The sequence below is a fragment of the Amborella trichopoda genome, chromosome 4, assembly GCF_054954075.1.
Source record: "Amborella trichopoda isolate Santa Cruz 75 chromosome 4, AtrichopodaSantaCruz75HAP2 v2.0, whole genome shotgun sequence".
Lineage (NCBI taxonomy): Eukaryota > Viridiplantae > Streptophyta > Magnoliopsida > Amborellales > Amborellaceae > Amborella > Amborella trichopoda.
Genome location: NC_142339.1, coordinates 43920926 through 43942363, shown reverse-complemented (window position 1 = coordinate 43942363; position 21438 = coordinate 43920926). Strand labels below are relative to the sequence as shown.

Genomic DNA, 21438 nt, shown 5'->3' with positions numbered 1-21438 from the left:
ATATCCAATAGCTCCATTTTAGGATAAAAGGATATTGCTCAAACGACCATATGCCAGAGAAATGTTTCATGACGTAAGATGACCCCTTCTTTCTAAAGCTTCACCAACTTTCAGATTAGGTTGGGTTACTATCCCATATAACTCAGGAAAAACCAATTTCAATGGGTAATCCCCCAACCATTTATGATGCCAAAAAGAAACTTGGCTACTACAACCTATATTCCATTTGGAGTAGCTTGACACAATCGACATACATCTATAAATTGCCTTCCAAACTTGAGACACCTATTTTCTTTGTTCATTTCGAAGCCAAACATTAAATCTATCAATCCCGTACTTTGCCAAAAGAACTTTGAACCAAATGTGATTTTTCAAATGCAAACTGTGCTACCACCATTTGCACATAAGCGCTTGACTAACCATTCTTATCCTTCTTATGCCCAACCCCCCTTATTTATTTGGAGTACAAACTCTATCCCATCTTAGCAAATGAAATTTCCTCTTATCGATACTGGAACCCCAAAGAAAATCCCGCATCATTATTTCTAATTTATTTGAAACCGAACCAGGCATATTAATCAGTGACATTTGATAAACTGGGAGATTAGTTAAGCACGATCTCAACAGAGTCACCCTCCCACCATCGACAAATATTTGTGCTTCCAAAGATCCAATTTGACTTGAACTCTTTCAAGCACAATATCCCAACGTGCAATAGAAAGTTTCGAATCATAAATGGGAAGACCAAGATAAGTAAGAGGGAACGAACCTACCTTACAGGCCATCAAGTTTGCCAACTGCACTATCACTTCCTCAAAGCAGTTAATACCAACCATGGAGATGAAAATTAACTTTAAGGCCAACAGTAACTTCACAATGTGTGAATGACTCTCTTAATCAAAATTGGACGGCTGGATGGTATGGAGAGGATAGAACTTCTATGCTGTACGAGAAGTATAAACACCTTGTAATTTAGGGTTGAAGATGTTACATCCACAATTTTGGGGTCTTAAAATTAATTATAGAGGGTTTCATATGAGGGAATAAATAAATAGTATACTCCTAGAAGAGTACAATATCTTGCCCTACATTATATTATAGAATCTAAATCGATTTTATTCCCCATGTTCCAAATGACAAAAAAAATAAAAAGGTGCATGAGAGGGAGTAATTTTGAAGTATGATCCCACGGGAGTACACTATACTCCTTTAGTCCTATATATATTAAATGGCACGGTTGGAAAAACAAGGTGATCTAACCGCTAACTACCCGGTTAGATCCGAATGACCACTGCTCGGTTCCAGTTTTGGCTATCAACTCGTATTTTAAAAAAATATCAAAAGAATGTATATAAATTCTAAAAAATAAAGAATTTCATTTTTAGTGCATTTTTAAATATTATTCAGATTATGGTAAAATTAAAAGCTGTATTGGTCATTAATATTCACTTTTTATACTTTTTTATCTTTTCTAACTTTTTAAAAATATTTCTAGGCACAAATTTATTTGTTATACTTTATTTTGTTCATTAATTTTCAACATCCATTTGAATATATTTTTTTTATTAAAATATTTTTCATATTTTAGTAAATTTATTTTGTATCTTTTTTAATTTTTTAAAATATTTTTAATTTTTTGAAAGATTTAAATATTTTTTATTTTTTTTTTAAAAGCGGTTGAATCCGCCGATTTGACGTGAAAGCCGTTAAATTGTTCCCGGGCTCGTGTCCTTTTAACAGTTCCGATAATATTTTGCCAACACTGGGTTTGCTCTTTCTTCCGCTTGACCAAACGTTCCATTGCTCTCTTCAAATCGCAGGGCAAAGAGTCCATGAATTGCTCTTTCTCCCGCTCGACCAAACGTTCCATTGCTCTCTTTAAATCTCAGGGCAAATAGTCCATGAATTCTTTTACGGTTTTCTAGGGTTTCCCTTGGGTTCCAGTTCGCCATAGCTTTTAAGGCTTTTCTAGGGTTTTTTAATTAGCCATGGCCTGTGTATACATTCCCGTTCAAAACTCAGAGGAAGAGGTGAGAGTTGCCCTAGACCAGCTCCCGAGAGACGCTACTGATATGCTCGACATTCTCAAGGCTGAACAAGCTCCATTGCATCTATGGCTCATCATCGCTGTAAGTGCAAAATTGCAAAATTCTGTGCAATTTTACTGCAATTTCAGAGATTTCATAACAAATTATGGCGGTTTTGACTTTTATAGAGTTTATCTGGTTATGGTTGATATTGATCCTTTACCACATGCTTGCCATGCCTTGGAAACAATAAAGAGCCTGCAGAAACTGTTGATTTTGTTATCTTTGAATTATCAACGATCTATGTTTAGGCCATTTTCTTTTCTACGTTTCAATACCTGAATGGCATGACCGTCTGTTCCTGACGATATATAATGGCGATTAACTGTAATTCCTGATGAAATACATTTGAGTTAGGGTCAAGGTTACGGTCCAGCGCCTAGGCCCCAGGGACGTGGGCTCTCTTGCTATAGCTTTTACTTTTTACTTCAGCAACAATGATAACTTGATAAGCTGATGGTTAGTATTCCAACTGTAATTAAAAGTAATAGAGGGGTAGTTGTTGCATTCAGATAGATTCGAGCGGGGAATGTATGGTTATTTGATAATTGAGTTTTACTTGATGATTGAGTTGGATTCTATGGAAATTAGTGACAAACTATCTATAATTTGCTGCATTGATTTTTCTAGGAAGGAAATGTTGTGGTAGGTGGTTTAGCAGTTTATGGCGTGAATGGAAAGGATATGTATTTTGGAGGTTTTGTGCCATCGGAGAGAATGGCTGCCTTTTGTTTGTACTTTTTTTTTTTTTGTTATTGACAGGAAATGATCTATATTGTTGTGAGGATGCAGGCATAGGAAGCAGAAACTGTCTTTGAATATTTTGAATTTTTGCTCATTGACGGAACATTATCTTATAGCTTGAAAGCAGTTAGGGCTTGAGCTGTATATGATATTTTCTTGATTATTTATTTTGGCTGTCTTTTCCTTATTATTATTATTTTTAAATATTTGGTCGATGCAAATGCAGCGTGAATACTTCAAACAAGGAAAGCTTGAACAATTTCGCCAAATCTTGGAGGAAGGTTCAAGTCCAGGTACTTTCATTTTCTTCACCAGTTGTTTCAAGAAGTTTTTTGTTACTTGTTTACTGATCTCCTACATTCTCACTGATGTGCATATGATTCTTACTCTCTGTTTTGGTTTGGTCCACAGAAATTGATGAATATTATGCAGGAGTCACATATGAGCGAATCGGTATGCTTAATGCATTCGAGGCTTACTATTGCTACCTTGGGAAAATTGAAACTAAGCAAGGGAAAAGGAAGATCATTTTATTTCTGCTACGCAATACTACAACAAAGCATCATGGATTAATATGCATGAATCTTCCACTTGGGTTGGAAAAGGTATTCACCATAGTGTAAACTGGTTTACTTTACGGCATGTAAAGAAAATTTTTTAAATACATGTTTGTTAGGAATAACTATTCTGTATTATGGTATTATGGCAATTGGATATCTATGACAAACCCCATCACCTTTCTTTCTTGCATCTTTGGCCTTTATATTCCATTCCGATTGCATTGAGAACCCTGAACCACACATTCTTGTGCCTCTTGTATCAGATTGTTAAAAATGTTCATAATTACGTATCAAAGTTAAAAAAAAATCCTAATTATGGTGTAATATGTCTGGAGTCAGGTTTGGTCCACAGTGCATGAGATGAAAGGAAGCAGGCTGCATTCACAATGGCATGGCCTTTGTTATTTGTAGCTAATTAAATCACTGTATTTGAAAAATAAAAGAAAAACCATATTTTTATGATGATTGTTCAATATAATGTGGTTATCAATAAGGCAATAAATAAGATAAACACTAATTGAATTGCCTACACCTTGGCAAAACAAATTTTTTGGATAGCCATTCATCATGATTAGAATTTGGCAGCCAGACGAGAGAACTGTTATTTAGTACATTCTGGTTGTGCTAAATGGATATGTGTGGGTGTTAATAATTTTAGGATTGTCCACATAATGAACACTATTGAATTTAAATTATTAGATTTTGGACTCGCGTCTCTCTTGAGTTGATCAGTTTGGAATTTTGGATAATGCATGCAGACTTGCTGGGGATTAAATCTGGGAAACTCCTGATTCACAACCTGGCCTTACCAAGTCTTCCTTGTGTAAATTTTTTTTTTTCAAAGAGTATCTAACAGTTAAGTCCAGAAGGCTTATGAAGTTGAATTTGGACTGCATTAAGATTCTGCTGAGTCCCAAGCCATATTAAGCTTTGAAATGCCTTTTGTATTTTTCAATTCCAAAAAAGTTATTGAGCATTTAATGGATTGATAAAAACTTGGTGCATTGCAGAATCCCATGAATCATCGAGTCTTTGAACGCAAGTTGCACTTGCATAGGCTGAGGGCAAACCTGCCTGGAGGTCATGCCAAGCGCAGAAGAAGAAAAATACCCAAAAAGACAAATTGTTTTAATGGATTGATAACATCTTTAGGTTGTTTGCTGGAAGTTAGCTCAATTTATAACATGTAATAAAAAAAAGAGCAGATATGCCTTGAGTGAGAATGCATACTTAAGTAAGACACGACACTTGGAATGTATTTTCAGGATATGCCTTGAGTGAGAATGCATAACTAAGTGAAACACAAGTGAATACACCTTAATCTCTTATGTGTTCTCGCCAAAAGTTTCCATCATATATGTTGATGAATTGCATAGCTTATATTGATTTATATATTGGTATACATGTTGATTTATAGCTTTACATGTTGATTCAAACAGCCCAGCTTTTACTGGCGAAGGGTGATCTAGAACAGGCGTCTAATGCATTCAAGATTGTATTGGATGGACAATCTGATAATATTCCAGCTCTTCTTGGTCAGGTATTGTGGTCTTCAATTTTCTCCTTTTCAAGAAATTTATTTTCTTTTTGTCAAAAAATTATTATGTTTTTTACTTTATCTAGTTCAACCACACAGGCACTATGTGAGGTTAAGATTGTTTCGTGTTTGTTTCCTTTGTTTTGTCTTCATGGATGTCCCTTTCATTTTTGATCCATAGTTCCCTTACAGCCAATGTCAAGGGTTATTCACATGGCTTAACATTGTGTTTGAGAAGCAATAATGTTCTGAACTCAGTTTATGGCATAGATAGTGTTGATTTTATTCTCTATGCCTACTTGTTATCAGGGATGACTTGGACCTTCTATAAAATATTCTGTGAGGGTAACGATGATAAGGTCGGTAAAGTAAACTTATGCGGTGGTTTTTCTGAAAAAATGTAAACTCATAAGTGGGGCTAACATTTGCGAGCAAGACTTATCCTTGGGGCAGCATCTAAAAAGCAGTTTTGCCAATGTTTGTCTATAGGTCGAGACATGTCATTCTTGAGAGATGGTTTGTCTGGTCGATTTATGCCTGCGTATCTTGCATCTCCATATCATTGTTTGCTTTGATTGTGAGATGCATGAGATTCCGTGATTCATATGTTTCAAATTGTGAATGACATTGCAGTCTTTTGAGTTGTCAGAAAATCATTTTTCTTTTCTTTCTTTTTATTATTATCATTTTTTTTGGAGGGGAATGGGGGGTTGATGAGCAGGAAAAATATTGGTACTCTTGATGTCACATTGTAGTTTCACTGCCTTGATCACCATGTCAAGAGGTCCATTACGATTTGAAAAATATTGTGTTGCAATCCTCAATCACCGTAACCAATCAAGTGAGAGCTGGAATCCCTTGATGACATGGCAGCACTTGGGTAAATAAGGCCTAACCATATGATTTATGCTTATATGCTCTAAAAATTGTCATGGCTTGTAAGTAAATGCATCTAAAGCTATAGTTATGGAAGCTGGGACCTAGAGTACTGGAGTATGTGATGTAGGTGGCACCTGGAGCGATGGGAAGGCTGGCAAATAAATTCTCTTTACATATATGTGTTTCTCTCTAATTCTGGATGAGTTTAGTGGCTGCATTCACAGGTAGTGAGGGACCTACACATGTAGGTTTTGAATGGGTCATCTACAAGGGGAGCTGTGACATAAGCACTTTCCAAGAGTTTGGGTGCTAATTTGATGTTATTCTGAAGTCTTGAGGGTGCTAATTTGATGCCACCCCTATGATGAAACTTGGATGTGCCCCAGTTGGTGAAGTGGCCGGTGCTCATGCACAGTATTCAGTAGATCTACTTAAGAATACTAAAAGGGAAGATAGATCTGGGAACTCCACTCATTTAGGTTGCTGTCTGTCAATGCAAATGTTTTCTGTTTTTGTATGGTAGTGAAGAAGGGAGTTTCTATGTGAGTTGAGGAAGGTGGGGTGCGGAATCAACCAGCCCTGGTTTTCTGCATTCTATATGTTATAAAAATGAAATTCTTGGAATCAATAAGCTTCACTATGGAGGTCTTTTATTGCCTATCTCCCTTCCTTATATATATACATATACAGAACGAAGGTGACAAGCGTACCTTCGGTGTGGTAATTTTTGTTCATTTGGGAGTTTATATTGTGTTTATCTGATATTGTTGGGTTATGCCATTCATTTTTGGGCTATTGTAGGTACATGTAGAGATGGTATGGAATTAAAGATTGCAATCTATGGTGGTCTTTTTTTTTTGGCCTGTCACTCGTAGAATATAGCAAAGAATTGAGAGAACTTCTAGAGCAAGGGAATGAGGATTATTCAGAAATAGATGGTATAAAGGTGATAGACTCTTAGGAATTGTGAGTGAGACCCTTAGGTCGTGATAGGAATGGTGATCAACGATGAGGCCTACAGTATTTTGCATCCCTTCTCCTCTGTTGTATCCCTTAGGTTAAATTTGATTCTTGCGCTAAAGGAGTTCGGAGTATGTTGGGTTTAGGAATGTGCTTGTAACAAGTAGAAATGATCCTAATGTGCCATGCAGAGCCTTTGGGGTTTGCAGGCTCTCTATGGTTTGAGGCATAGTTACCGGGAGTGCCCAACTAGGGTGGCGCTCCAGCTCCGGAAGCTAGCTTTGGCGCTCCGTGGCCGGGATCTCGACCGGAACACACTCCAATTTTTTTGGGAGCCCTTTCCTATTTATAGGATTCTCGATCCCATGCACAAAGGATCTCGATCACACTATCGCATGGAACGTGTTCCTTAAATTTTAAGCCAAATTTTCATAAAAGTGGAGTTCGACGATGGGAGCGCAGACTAATCATGTACAGAACGCGATCCTTCCTTGAATAGAGCTTGATCCTTTCCAAATAGGAACACGATCATTCTTAGATGGGGGTGTGATCCTGTTGTCGATGGGAGCACGATCCTAATGAATATGGGAACACGATCCCATTTGACATGGATCACATTTCTATTAAATAGGGATCTCGATCCCAATGTATTGGGAACGCGCTCCCTGTTCATACGGGATCTCAATCCACTACTTTTACCCTCTCCAGAACGCGCTCCTCGAGCTCTGGAGCTTTGGGCAGACGTTGATCCAACACTCCCGCTCTTGGAACCGGAGCCTTTCCCGCTTCTGCTCCCGGTAACTATGGTTTGAGGCCTAGGTTGAGATGTTTACCTGGTGGGTGCAGTGGGTACCATTAAAGGTGACTCTTTAAATATCATTAGCTGGTGCATAAGGGACTGCTCACTCCCATGGAATTGTTGGAGACTTTTTTGGAAAAACAATAGGCCTTTACATCTATTGTTTATACTATTTTGGGGGGCGGCAGGGGAGGATGGGTATGTGTGTGTGTAAACTGTAAAACATAGATAGGTGTCTTTATTGTACTGTTTATTTGTAACTGTTGTTGGTTTAAAGACTTGTCCTTCGTACTTTTTAATAGGGGCAACATTGTCATTAGTTTCCATGTAGACTCTCTCTACAATCTTTCTGTTTATGCCCCAATATTTTCACCCTAATGTTTTCATATTGAACATGAAATTTTCATTGCCATATCATATTGAAAATATATAAGCTCATATTTTGTATTATATGCCATGATTATGTGTAATGAAACTATTAGTGCTATGCCTTAATCGCTTGATATCTTTAATGGTACTATTTTCTGTTAATTAGCATTCATTTGTTTTTTTTCCCACCTTTTGTTAGTGGTTTGTAAACTCTCTTGAGCATCTTTTCACTCGGATTCTTGGCTGATCTGTTTGTTTTTTCCATTGTGAAAGTTATTGTAGCATGAATCTGATGCTCAGTAGTCCCTGACATTTTGTTACATTGTTAAATAATTGTTATTTGCCACTTTGTACTTTACAGTGAGCTGTTCAGATATTTCGGATCAGGTTTCTCATTATGATGTTTCACTTCATTAATTATTAATTGGAGTTGGTGATATGTATATCTCATATTTATGCTTAATTTATGGCAGGGATGTGTCAAGTTTAATAATGGGCGATACATGGATTCATTGGAGTTGTACAAGGTTTTCCTTCATTGCTCTCTTTCCTTTTATTCAGCTCCCTTAATTAATTAGGCCTCTTAGGCATGTAATGTACTTGTCTTTCTCACCTTTTGGTATCAAACTATGGGTTGTATACCTTTATAGATTCTGGACTTCACCTACTTTTTCTCTTAATATGTGGCTGTTTCTGAAGAGGGCTTTGCGAGGAAATCCAAACTGCCCTGCTGCAGTAAGGCTTGGTTTAGGACTTTGGCGGTACAAATTAGGGCAATTTGATAAAGCTCGACAAGCGTTTCAGCGTGTCTTACAGGTATCTGTTTGCTACATTTTATATATATATATATATATATATATATATATATATATATATATACTTAAACTATAAACAAATATAACATGAACATGCATTAAATATATAAGCACAATGAATAACTAGCACAATGAATAACTATAAAAACTTACATTTCCCAGATACAGAGGCTCGACGAGAATATGCAACAACAAGACTTTAACTGCTTGGATTACAAGAGGAATCACACATATACTTAAGCACTCATCAATCTCTCACGTATTTACAGACTCAGAAAAAGGGAAGCTGGATGGTTGGATATACCACCAGATATATCAACTAAGAGAGAGAGAGAGAGAGGAAAGAGAAGGACGCCAAAGGATGATCTTGGAGGTAAAACCAACTTTCCTTCTTATAGCCAGAGGAGAGGCGGATTTAAAATCTCTTTGAAATCCGCATCGACATTCTTTTTCAAGATGCTTGTCTGCTTTAGTCATCTTTTTGTAGTGGCTACAGTAAAAAGTAGATTCTGTTAGTGGTGGCTACAGTAAAAAGTAGTGGCTACAGTAAAAAGTAGATTCTGTCGGTGGTGGCTACAGTCGGTTCTGTTGGTGAAGGGACATGTGTCTTGGTTATGGGTGGAGTCATCCAGGTCCCTCTGTGAATTTTCTTTACTTTGAAGAAAATTCAATGCCTACACAGTCATCACCGTTCATTGGGTTGCAGTCTTCTTGTTCATCACTCTGAGTAGAGGTGGACATTTTTTCATTGTCTTCTATAACACTCCAAAGCTTCCTTTTAAGCTCTTCTTTAGATAGTTTAGGGTTTTGTTGCTGTAATATTGCAACATATTCTGCTATTTCCATTTTTTCTTTTCGAGATTCATTTTTATTTTGTCTGGACTGAGGGATTCATTTTTATAACTGTCCCATCATTTGATGTATATTTGTCTCTTTAATTCGAGATTATAATCCTACCTAGCCATAGGATCTTCTGAGATTTGATAATCCCATTTTAAAATCCACGGGACCTGATATAAGGTCATAAAATATATATGATAATTTCTTTTAAGACTTTGACTATTGTAATCAAAGAATTTTCTCTGTGAAATTTGTAGATTTGTAGGTAGAATTTGGCTTGATGATCCCCATATAGAGAATCAATTTTTAAACCAATTAGGAAACTCATTCGGCTCAGTTAATTTAAACTGAATATACCAGCTATGTGAATTTTTTGTATTTTGGTATTGTAAAAAGGAAATAAAAGAATTATTAGACAAAAAACTTATCAGAAAAAGTTCATCACCCTGGAGTTGTTCAGCCTTTTATGTTGAAAAGGCCTCAGAATTAGAAAGAGGAGCTCTTTGGTTGGTTATAAATTATAAACCACTCAATAAAGTTCTTAGATGGATCAGATATCTGATCCCAAATAAAAGAGACATTCTAGATTAGACTGGCTAACGCCTGTATCTTCTCAAAATTTGATCTCAAATAAGGTTATTGGCAAATCGAGATTGCTGAAAAAGACAAATACAAAACTACTTTTAATATCCCATTTGGACAATTTGAATGGAATGTCATGCCCTTTGGATTAAAAAATGCACCCTCAGAATTTCAAAATATCATGAATGAAATTTTTAATCCATATATTAAATTTATGATTGTTTATATTGATAATGTACTTGTTTTCTTAGAATCTATTGATCAACATTGGAAACATTTAGGTACATTTATAAAAGCCATAAAAAATGCCGGTTTAGTGGTTTCAGCAAAAAAGATAAATCTATGCCAAACAAAAATAAGATTTCTAGGACACAATATTTTTCAAGGAAGAATCATTTCCATTGATAAAACAATAAAATTCGCATCTAAATTTCCAGATGTAATGAATTATAAAAATTCCTTGGATGTTAAATTATATTTCTGATTTCTAGAAAGATCTGGCCCTAGATGCAAAACCTTTATTTCAAAGACTGAAAAAGCATCCCCTCTAGAATGGACAAATGAACATACTAAGGTGGTCAAAAAGATTAAAATAAAAGCTAAAAAATTACCATGTTTAGCCCTATCCAGTCCTACAGCGTTTAAAATCGTAGAAACAGATGCCTCAGAACAGGGACTTGGTGCTGTATTGAAACAGAAAATCAATAATCAAAAGCAATTAGTCCGGTTTACTTCTAAACTCTGGAACCCGGCCCAACAAAATTATTCAACAGTTAAAAAGGAGATACTTGCTATTGTCCATGCTATCACAAAATTCCAGCGTGATTTACTTAACCAGTCATTCTTAATACGAACTGATTGTAAAGCAGCCAAGGATATTCTTCAGAAAGATGTAAAAAATCTCGTTTCAAAACAAATCTTCGCAAGATGGCAAGGTATTATCTCTACTTTTGAATTTACTGTAGAACATATTAATGGTAATACTAATTATTTGCCTGACTTTTTATCACGAGAATTTTTACAGGGAGAGCCGAAGGAATCAACAAAAGCAATCGATGAAAATAATCCCCAGCCGGGGGAAACCCCTGGGATCACCATCAACATCAAACGCTTTAATAAGCAGGCATATACAAGATATTGATATATCTCCCTTTCAAACACCAATAAGTACTCAAACTTCTAGTACTAAAACCACATATTTGGAAACAACATATATTCCTTTGCTGATTACAGAAAATGACCACCAGTCAAAAAACCCGATTGAAATAACTGCCATATATTTAAGGCAACATATGCATCCCAATATAAAAGAAAGATGCAGGGAATGATATGAAAGTATCCTTATGGAAACAAGTTCGGTATTTATAATACACCATTACCGAAACAATGATACAGAAATAGCATACTCTAAATTCGAAATAAAAAAGGTTATTTCTTACCAAGAATGGGGATTAGATCCTTTAAAACCAAGGATCACCAATACGAAAGGATTTAAAATCAAATCCTATCACTACTTTGAATATATAAAAGCTTGGGATGAAGTTTTTACATACCAGAATACAAAAAATTCACATAGCTGGTATATTCAGTTTAAATTAACTGAGCCAAATGAGTTTCCCAATTGGTTTAAAAATTGGTTATCTATATGGGGATCATCAAGCCATATTCTACCTACAAATCTACAAATTTCATAGAGAAAATTATCTGATTACAATAGTCAAAGTCTTAAAAAAGAGACTATCATATATATTTTATGACCTTATATCAAGTCCCGTGGATTTTAAAATAGGATTATCAAATCTCTGAAGATTCTATGGATAGGTGGGATTATATTCCCGAATTAAGGAGACAAATATACATCAAATGGTGAGACAGTTACAAAAATGAATCCCTCAGTCCCGACAAAATAAAAATGAATCTCGAAAAGAAAAAATGGAAATAGCAACATATGTTGCAATATTACAGCAATAAAACCTTAAACTATCTAAAGAAGAGCTTAAAAAGAAGCTTTGGAGTGCTATAGAAGACAATGAAAAAATGTCCACCTCTACTCAGAGTGATGAACAAGAAGACTGCAACCCAATGAACGGTGATGACTGTGCAGGCATTGAATTTTCTTCAAAGTAAAGAAAATTCATAGAGGGACCTGGATGACTCCACCTATATCAAGGACACATGTTCCTTCACCAACAAAATCGACTGTAGCCTCCACCAACAGAATCTACTTTTTGCTGTAGCCACTACTTTCTACTGTAGCCACCACTGACAGAATCTATTTTTTACTGTAGTTATTACAAAAAGCTGACTAAAGCAGATAAGCATCTTGGAAAAGATTGTCCGTGCGGATTTCAAAGAGATTTCAAATCTGTCTAACTCCTCTAGCTATAAGGAGAGTTGGTTTTACCTCCGAGATCATCCGTTGGCGTCCTTCTCTTTCCTCTCTCTCGTAGTTGACATATCTGGTGGTGTATCCAACCATCCAGCTTCCCTTTTTCTGAGTCTGTAAATGCGTGAGAGATTGATGAGTGCTTAAGTATATGTGTGATTCCTCTTGTAGTCCAAGCAGTTAAAGTTTTGTTGTGGCATATTCTCTTCGAGCCTCTGTATCTGAAAAATGTAAGTTTTTATAGTTATTCATTGTGCTAGTTATTCATTGTGCTTATATATTTAAAGCTTGTCCATGTTATATTTGTTTATAGTTTAAGTTTATGATAGCTTATATTCTCATATGCTGCTTCTACTTAGTTATGGTATCAGAGCCAAGTTACTCTACAGTGGTTTAACTGTACTATTAGTAAAAAATTGAACTATTAAGTAAGAGTCTGAGAAATTTGCAGGATTAGTTCAAAGTCATTGTGACCCAAAAATCACTAAGGCCAGAAGTGCCAAGAAAGTGTAGGGATTGTTTCCAGTTGACTCGAACTAAAATGATAAATTTCATCAGATCATTATCTAATAGATCAAGTACTACTAATAATACACTTCGTTTTAATAATAGAGAAGAAGTTATAATAGATAATATAGAGAAACAAATCCAAAATTGGATTATACCAAAAGTACCTATATATATATATATATATATATATATATATATATATATCAGAGCCAAGTTTATATTACAGCGGTTTAACTGTATCATTAGTAGAAAACTGAACTATTAAATAAAATTCTGAGAACAGTTTGCAGTAGTGAGTTCAAAGTCGCCGTGACCCAAAGATCACTAAGGCCAGGAAAGAGTCAGAAAAGTGTAGGGACTGTTTCCTGTTGACTTGAATTACAATGACAAACTTTATCAGAACTCTATCTAATAGGTCAACTACTACTAGTAATACACTACGTGTGAATAACCGTGAGGAAATAATAATAGATAATATAGAGAAACAAATCCAAAACTGGAACATACCTAAGGTACCTGTTTCAGATGTCTATAGTAAAGGAACGTTTGAATTTAAAACTAGTTTTTCTATTAAAACTATTGAACAAAGTATTTCTGTCTTGGAAACTCAAGATAAATTCTAATTACTTTCCCCAAGAATGATTGAAGATCATAAAAGGAAAGATTACAAGTATTTACATATCGGTTTAGTTCAAATAGCTGTCAAACCTCTGACAAGAACATGATTAAATAATTATGTTCTGCTCTGTCTAAGAGACAGAAGACTTAAGCGATTCACTGATTCCTTGTTAGGAATAGTAGAATCTAGTCTCTGTAACGGACCCATTTATTTCAATTGTTTTCCAAATTTCTTGATGCCCTTCACAGATCCGAACCTATTAAAGGTCTTGACCCTAAATATTAAAACTCAAGGTTTTGATATGGACCCAGGTTCTCAAAATTTAGCATTTGTCTATCGCATATGTTATAAGGTAATGAATACCTTATATCCAAATGCTAGACAAATAGATTCGAAAGGACAAACAATATTTTTCCAAACAAACATGGAAAAATCAAATCTTGTCATACCCATGTCTGTAGCATGGTCTCAAGTAAAACTACTTGAAAGATGGTCTTTACAAACTGAATCCCAAATTAAAATCCTTGAGAATAAAGACCTTGAACAAATAATAGAATATTCAGATGGAGAAATAGAAACTAGATTCCTATCCTCTAGAAGGACAACCTTAAGGATTGCTGAACCTAACGTCAGGGATCCTCCCAGAAGCTCTACCTCTTCGATCCCACAGTCTGAATATGAATGATCATCCAAATCATAGAACTATTATTGAAAGACTCAATAGAACTCCAAATCAAGTCCAACAACCATATGATATATATATATATATATATATATATATATATATATATATATATATATATATATATATATATATATATATATATATATCATATTACTGATAGCGAAAAAGTATTTTACACATCATATCCTTTGTTGGTGCACGCATTCTCAAAGTCAAAATATTGATGACATTATTTTGAGTTTTTTCTTTGTGAAATTTTGCTCGTGCGGTTAGATCCAGAAAATGTTGAGGCTGTTGTGGCGCTTGGAGTTATGGATTTGCAAACTGATGAGGGTAAGTGGAAGATGTGATTTATATCGAACCCGAGGGGGATTGTGAATGGTAGTTCAAAATACTATGTCTTGTCATATTTGGTTGACCAATGGATGCAATTTGCCGTACTTCTTTTATATCATTGTACCATTTGTGGGCGAGTTTATATGCTCTCTCCCTTTTCTGATTGGTCAAGTTTATTTGATTTCTTAATAAGCTAGTTGTTTCAACATTTCCAATCTGTGGTGTAGGCATTGCGATTCGCGGCGGAATGGAGAAAATGCAAAGAGCTTTTGAGATATACCCATATTGCGCTATGGCTTTGAATTATTTAGCGAATCATTTTTCCTTTACCGGGCAACATTTTCTAGTTGAGCAGTTGACAGGGACTGCACTTGCTCTGGGCGATCATGTTATGATGAAATCACACTCATACTACAACTTGGCTAGATCTTATCATAGCAAGGTTAAAAGTTAATTATTTCATTATCAACTTGAACGTATTCACATTGGTGCTTTTTCCTTTTATCATGGAAGCAACAAGCATGTCTAATCCTAAACTGGGGGTCCTTTAGTTTAGTAAGGTTTTTGCTTATTGTCTTAAATATTGCTTATGTAGGTTGACTATGAAAAAGCGGGATGCTACTACATGGCATCTATCAAAGAAAGCAACAGGCCACAAGATCTTGTATTGCCTTTTTATGGTTAGTGGCCATGTTATTTCATGTTATCTTCCCATGCATATATTTTATTGTGGTATTTTGATCTTCTCTGGTATATCTTTATATTAATAAGCAGTTTCATGATGTGCATATGCTTTGAAAGGAGATTCTATAACATTTACATTTTCAGTCACCCATATAATATTCTCCCTGTACCTGTAGTGTGACTTTAGAGATGTGCCCTTCGGCTGAGTGATGGAAAATCTTTTAATATGGCCCCTTCTGGTTAGATGGTTGTGGAAGCTGAATGGGAAACAGGGGTTGTTGGTTGATTACTATATCTCCAATTCTTTTCTTGCCTGTGTATCACATATATGGAGTGTTTACTGAGTATATTTTTTGGTTAGCTTTAGGTGGTGAGTGAGCTGGACTAATGGCTGTTAATCTTTGTGTAAATAGTGTGCTTTGGTATGGTCCCTCTTGTTTCTTTCTAGTATATGTAGGATGTGGAAAGTGCATGGCGGTATATTTTCAACTGTGGATTGTACATACTAATTTTGTTGTTGGATAGGCATTCACTTGGGAACATGCTCTGTCCATGTCTTTTCTGTTTTATTATTGTTGTTTAACTATTGATTATATTTTCAATTGTTGGGAGTTTGTGACTTGCAGTCCTCTTTTGTATAGGTTACCTTGTGTTCATCATTTGGGGAACCTGTGATCCTTCTAGCTTTGAGGGGGGATGTTTTGGGACAATGGGGAATGGGTGGTTTGTGTTGCGAAATGGCCAGGGGGAGGGATAGCAACCACCAATAAGTCACATAAGCTGTAATAATCCTAAAATTTTTTTTAAAAAAAAAGAAAAAAAAAAAGAAGAAACTTTTAATAAGTGATGGTCCATATGAGCATGATGATCCTTAGGGACCATCACTACTTTCAAAAGATTTTGGTTTAAGTTTTTGTTGCCTTGCCAGGTCCTTTAGTGGACGTGGGCTTTAAATGTTCAGGTGTAATATAATTGTTACACTTCATGTATGAGGTGTAACTTAATAAAATAATATAATAAGGTATCTTAAGAAGTTAAATAGGAGAGGCAAGGACTCCCATCCTAGAAAATTTTTGAGATCTTTCTCTTTCTAGTCGAAACGCAGTGAGCTCTTTCTCTCTCTAACGGAATTTTTATCGAAAGCTCCCTCTCAAATATTTTAGGTAAGTGACTTCATTATCTTGAAAAATAATCTGTTCTTTTTAAAAATGAAATGAAATAATTACTTCTGCTTATTATCATGAATTTTAGGTGCGATAAATTTTATGCGCAAGCGACCTCATTGTTTTGAAAAATAATATTTTTAATAAAATTGTGATATTTTATCTATGTTAGAAATTTTAAATGCTGTAAATTCTTAGAAATAAATTTATTTATACTTTCTTGTCTACTATTAGAAAATTTTAGATACTGTAAAATTATTAGAAATAAATGTGATATTTCTGCTTTTAGTAAAATTGTGAGATTTCTTTCTACTGTTTTTGAATATTTAGACATTGTAAAATTCATGTGCAAATGACTGCCTTATTATTTGAAAATTGATATTTTTGCATTTGATTATAGCATTGTCTGTGAAATGTTTATTTGCGAATTGACATCCCATAAATTGTGATAATTCTGTATTCTTGGATTTCTATAAGAGTTTTTCTATACATACTAGATTGGCAATTATGCTAGAATGTCTTTACGAACTGCTACCTTTCTGAATTTGAGCCCAAAATATTTGACTGGGTAGTTTTGAAATGTTATTGAAAGTGGCTGTTATTAATGGTTTCAGTGAAATTCATATTAATAATTGCAGTGATATGTTGAGTACATGATATTGCTGCTTTCAAATGTTTAAAGAGATTTAGAAATACTTTAAGTATGCAAGTTGACTCATCCGGTTCGCCGGTGAGGTATAAGTGGACCTATCTGGTACGTCGGTACGCATTAAGTGAACTCATCTGGTACGCCGGTGAGCTATAAGTGGACCTGCAGGGATTAAGTGGGCCTATCTGGGACGCCGATAGGGATTAAGTGGACCCATCAGGACGCTGATGGGGTATATGGGTGACCTACTTGGGACGCCAGTAGGGTATTTTGTGAAATCTTTTGAATTATGCATTGTTGTTAAAATGTTATACGCATTTCAATTATTCGAATTATACTTAATTATGCATTTTTGAAAATGAATCTTTTGATGCATTTCTGTTAATAGATCTCCTTTTTGAAAATATTGATATCTTTCAACCGTGATTGTTTTTAGTATTATGATGATCACTTAATGAATATCCAAACTCATCAAATTATGGTAAACATTTTTTTCAGGATAACTGCGGTTTCATTTTGAGTGCCCGTCGGGATCAACTCTGGAAGATATTGTAGTTGTGCTTAAACTTTCTTTTGTTACTTTGTAAGAATTCGCCACTGTAAATTTGTCCTATCAAGAGATGTATATATGTTTTGACTGTCACATCTCAGGAATATCAGTATTGTAAATTCTTGGGGCGTGACATAAGCATTGTCATGGCTTATAACCAATTGCAATTTGTTTATGAATGTGCAATAGATACATTATGGTATATTATTTGCATGCTAGAGTTATTGAATTTGGTCGGTTGGAGCTTGGCTCTACAGTGGGCATACTGATTACAGCAATATTGTGTGTAGGAAGTTCTATTGATTTTTGCCTGCACGAAAATGTGCTTTAGTAGAATCTCCTTGCTTTTAATATTTCAGTTTTAAACTTCATGCATCCTTAATAATCTCGAGTTTTACCATCAAAATTCATTTAATGTTTGTGTGAGTAAATGACCCCCCTTCAGCTTTTCAAATATTGCCTGTGATTAACATTTCAGATTTCAATATCACCGAATTTTTTAATCTGTAATTTTACCACCAACCTCATGAGGCTTTGTTTGATTTGGTATAGGGCTGGGACAAGTTCAGTTGAAGTTGGGAGAGTTAAAAAGCGCTCTTTCAAATTTCGAAAAAGTTTTGGAGGTTTACCCAGAAAATTGTGAGAGTTTGAAGGTACTATAGAAATATTTATTTTTATGGTTGCGGTGCTTATTTTTTCTCTCGGTTTTGCTTGCTTTCCTCATGTTACTGATCTCATCATTTCTCTGCACTGGAAAGGCTGTTGGGCTTATTCATGCTCAGCTTGGGCAGAAAGAGAAGGCCTTGGATATCTTTCGGAAGGCAACAAGAATAGACTCACGTGATGCACAGGTTACCCATCTGCTTTCATTTTTTAATCCCTGTATTAAATCACTGAACTGCATTCATTTACATTTGACTGATACATTAGGAATTTCATGTATGAACTTCTATCTCAGTTGCCACTTTACATTTCTGGCAGTCAAATGGCAGCACACAGTTGGGAGCCAACTCCTTCGAATTTATGGTTTTAGAGTACTTTTAGTTTTAGTTTTTTGGACAGCATTCCCACTTGATTTTCTGTTTTGACAGGCATTTTTTGAGCTGGGGGAATTGTTAGTGTCATCTGATACAGGTGCTGCACTGGATGCCCTGAAAACTGTAGGTGCCCCTTCTATGGTTTCGGTTTTCCTTTTACTTATTTTGGTGGCTAATTTGTACTAGATGCCGTATTTTTTATTAAATATCTGCCATGCTTCTTTAGGTTTTTCTATATGGCTTATTTCTGGGTACTAAAGTACATTTTGAATCAACAATTGGGATTCTTTTTATTCAGAATGACTTTATGGCAGTTGCACTTTAATAATGTGTTCCTCTAAGTTGTAGTCATGGAATAAGCTCTTTCTGATCTGGTGTTTTAGCCATTAGGAGCCTGCCTAGTCACAGGATGCACCGTGTTCTTCTTTTGGTGCTCTAATTCTCTCTTAAATGTTATTTTTCTTACCTTAATGTTTTTTGTAAAATTATGTTTTCCTTTTCCTGGCTATCAATCTCTCATCTTTCTTTTAAAAACTTTATGGGAAAATTATAGAAACCCCCCTTTCCAAAATGAACTTTGCAGACATCTTCCCCCCCAACACTTTTAGATCGCACCTTAGACCCCAATACTATTTTTAATTGTATTTACCCTCCCAGTCAGGAAGTCAAAAATAAATAAGACTACAATGCCCTTCTCCTCTGGCACTCTCTCTACCCACCCTCTCTCTTTCTCTCTATACCCGCCTCTTTCTTCTCTCTACCTACCCTCTCTCGATTCCCTCTCTCTACCCCCTCTCTCACTCTCTCTACACCCACTCTCTCTCTCTCACTCCCCCCTTACCTCGACTCTCTATATGCAAATTGGATACCAATTGCAAAATCAGCAGTCTACCAATAAAATATGAAAATTCTCTCGCTCTATCTCTCTGTCCTCTCTCTCTATATACCCCATATCTCACATTATAAATGCGCAGAAAATGCCAGGACCAATGCATCCAAAGTGGAACCAAAGTAAAAAGTCCAGTCTCCTTGCCTTACAGCCAATTTAGTTTTCATTAGAGAGATAGAGAGAGGGAGAGATTAGAGAGAGAAGAAGTGAGAGAGAGAGTTTAGGGAAAGAGGGAGAGTTTGTTTTTGGGTTTTATACTTGTAATAAATTCACAGAGACCATGGGTAGCACCACTGATCTAGTGATACGCTGCAAATATGGAGAGGCCTTTCCCTAGTTTCATCTATTTCCTTTCATAATTTTGTTTTTCTCTCTAGAATTTCATCTCACAGAAGCCATTGTTGAGATCATTGTTTTCGTAGAAAACCCGTTTTTGGTTGCTGCCTATATGATGATTTCGAAAGCTTCATTTGTATCGAAGTTTTTGCAGAGATCATTCCTTTGTGAAGGAATTTGGGGCTTTGATGGGTATATCAGGGGGGAGGTCTACAAGGCCATGGTGGCCATGAAGCTGAAGTTTTTGAAGGAATTTGGGGCTTTGATAGGTATATCAGTCAGCTTTGGTACGTGCGTTTGGTCACAATGGGTATGTGAGGTTGTGGGATTTGAGGAGTGGAGAGGTGGTTTGGGAATGGACCGAGCTTGGTTCAGTGAGGAGTGGGAGGTTTGGGGATACAATGAATAAGGTAGAGAGAGAAAGGAGGGTGGGTGGAGAGAGAGTTAGAGAGAGAAGGGGTGGAGAGAGAGTTAGAGAGAAGGGGTAGAGAGAGAGAGAGAGTAGAGAGAGGAGTAGCGAGAGGGAGGGTAGAGATGGGTAGAGAGAGAAAAAAAAAGGGCGAGTAGAGAGAGAAAAAGAGAGAGGGTGGGTAGAGAGGGTTAGATAAGAGAAGGGCATTGTCGTCTTTTTTTTTTTTGACTTTTTGATAGGGTGGGGTAAATAAAAGAAAAAATAGTGTTGAGGTTTAGGGTGTGATACCAAAAGTATTGGGGGGAAATATATCTATAAAGTTTATTTTGGGGGGTATTTATAATTTTCCCTAATTTTATTTGTTTTCTTTTATGTTGTTTTTGTTTTCTATATGCTTTGATGTTTCCAAAGGGGCCGTCACTTGTTGTGATGGTAAAAGGCTCGGGTAGCTAGTGCAAGAACGCGGGTTAGAGTCTTGAGAGCGGCCACGTTGTGCATAAGCCAAAAGTTAGGACCGTTTCAGCTCACCCCTTGCAGGACCTTGTTTAGGTGGGACCAACACCGGATCACGACCTTTTTATACTTTGATGTTTCTAATTTGATTAAGGGGATGGCCCCATGATTTTCTATTTTGAACCAAAACAGTACTCGGAATATAAAATGAAGCAATTGGCTAGAATTTTGATCCATATTTGTGATGGGGCTACCATAAATGTGGTTCCAAGTAGTGTGTCAAAAACAGGTGAATTGGATTGGAATCAGGTGATCCTACTCGGAACTGGGGCGTGACCAGTTTTGGATGCCCACAAACTGGTGACTCAGCAGTTCAAAAGAAATCGCTAGATTCACTGTATTGATGCAGGCTATTTTTTGCAAAAATCATGTGATTCCTATTTTTGTACCAATTTTTGGGGAATTGCCCGATTTTTACCTGATCAACTATTGTTGTTTTTTTTTACCTGAAAAGTTCATGTTCCTCATCTTAATCCATATAAGGCTCATTTGAGCCA

At 35.9% G+C, this 21438-nt stretch overlaps 1 pseudogene across 1 annotated transcript; it reads left to right on the top strand.

The window, feature by feature from the left end:
- Window positions 1-1735: 1735 nt before the first annotated feature.
- On the top strand, window positions 1736-20522 carry LOC18435799 (protein CTR9 homolog; annotated as a pseudogene). The gene is made up of 13 exons (XR_016053607.1): window positions 1736-2129; window positions 3058-3124; window positions 3243-3436; window positions 4831-4931; window positions 8409-8462; window positions 8635-8750; window positions 14641-14705; window positions 14936-15150; window positions 15304-15388; window positions 18307-18407; window positions 18513-18605; window positions 18846-18914; window positions 20162-20522. The product of XR_016053607.1 is annotated as a protein CTR9 homolog (transcript).
- Window positions 20523-21438: the final 916 nt, after the last annotated feature.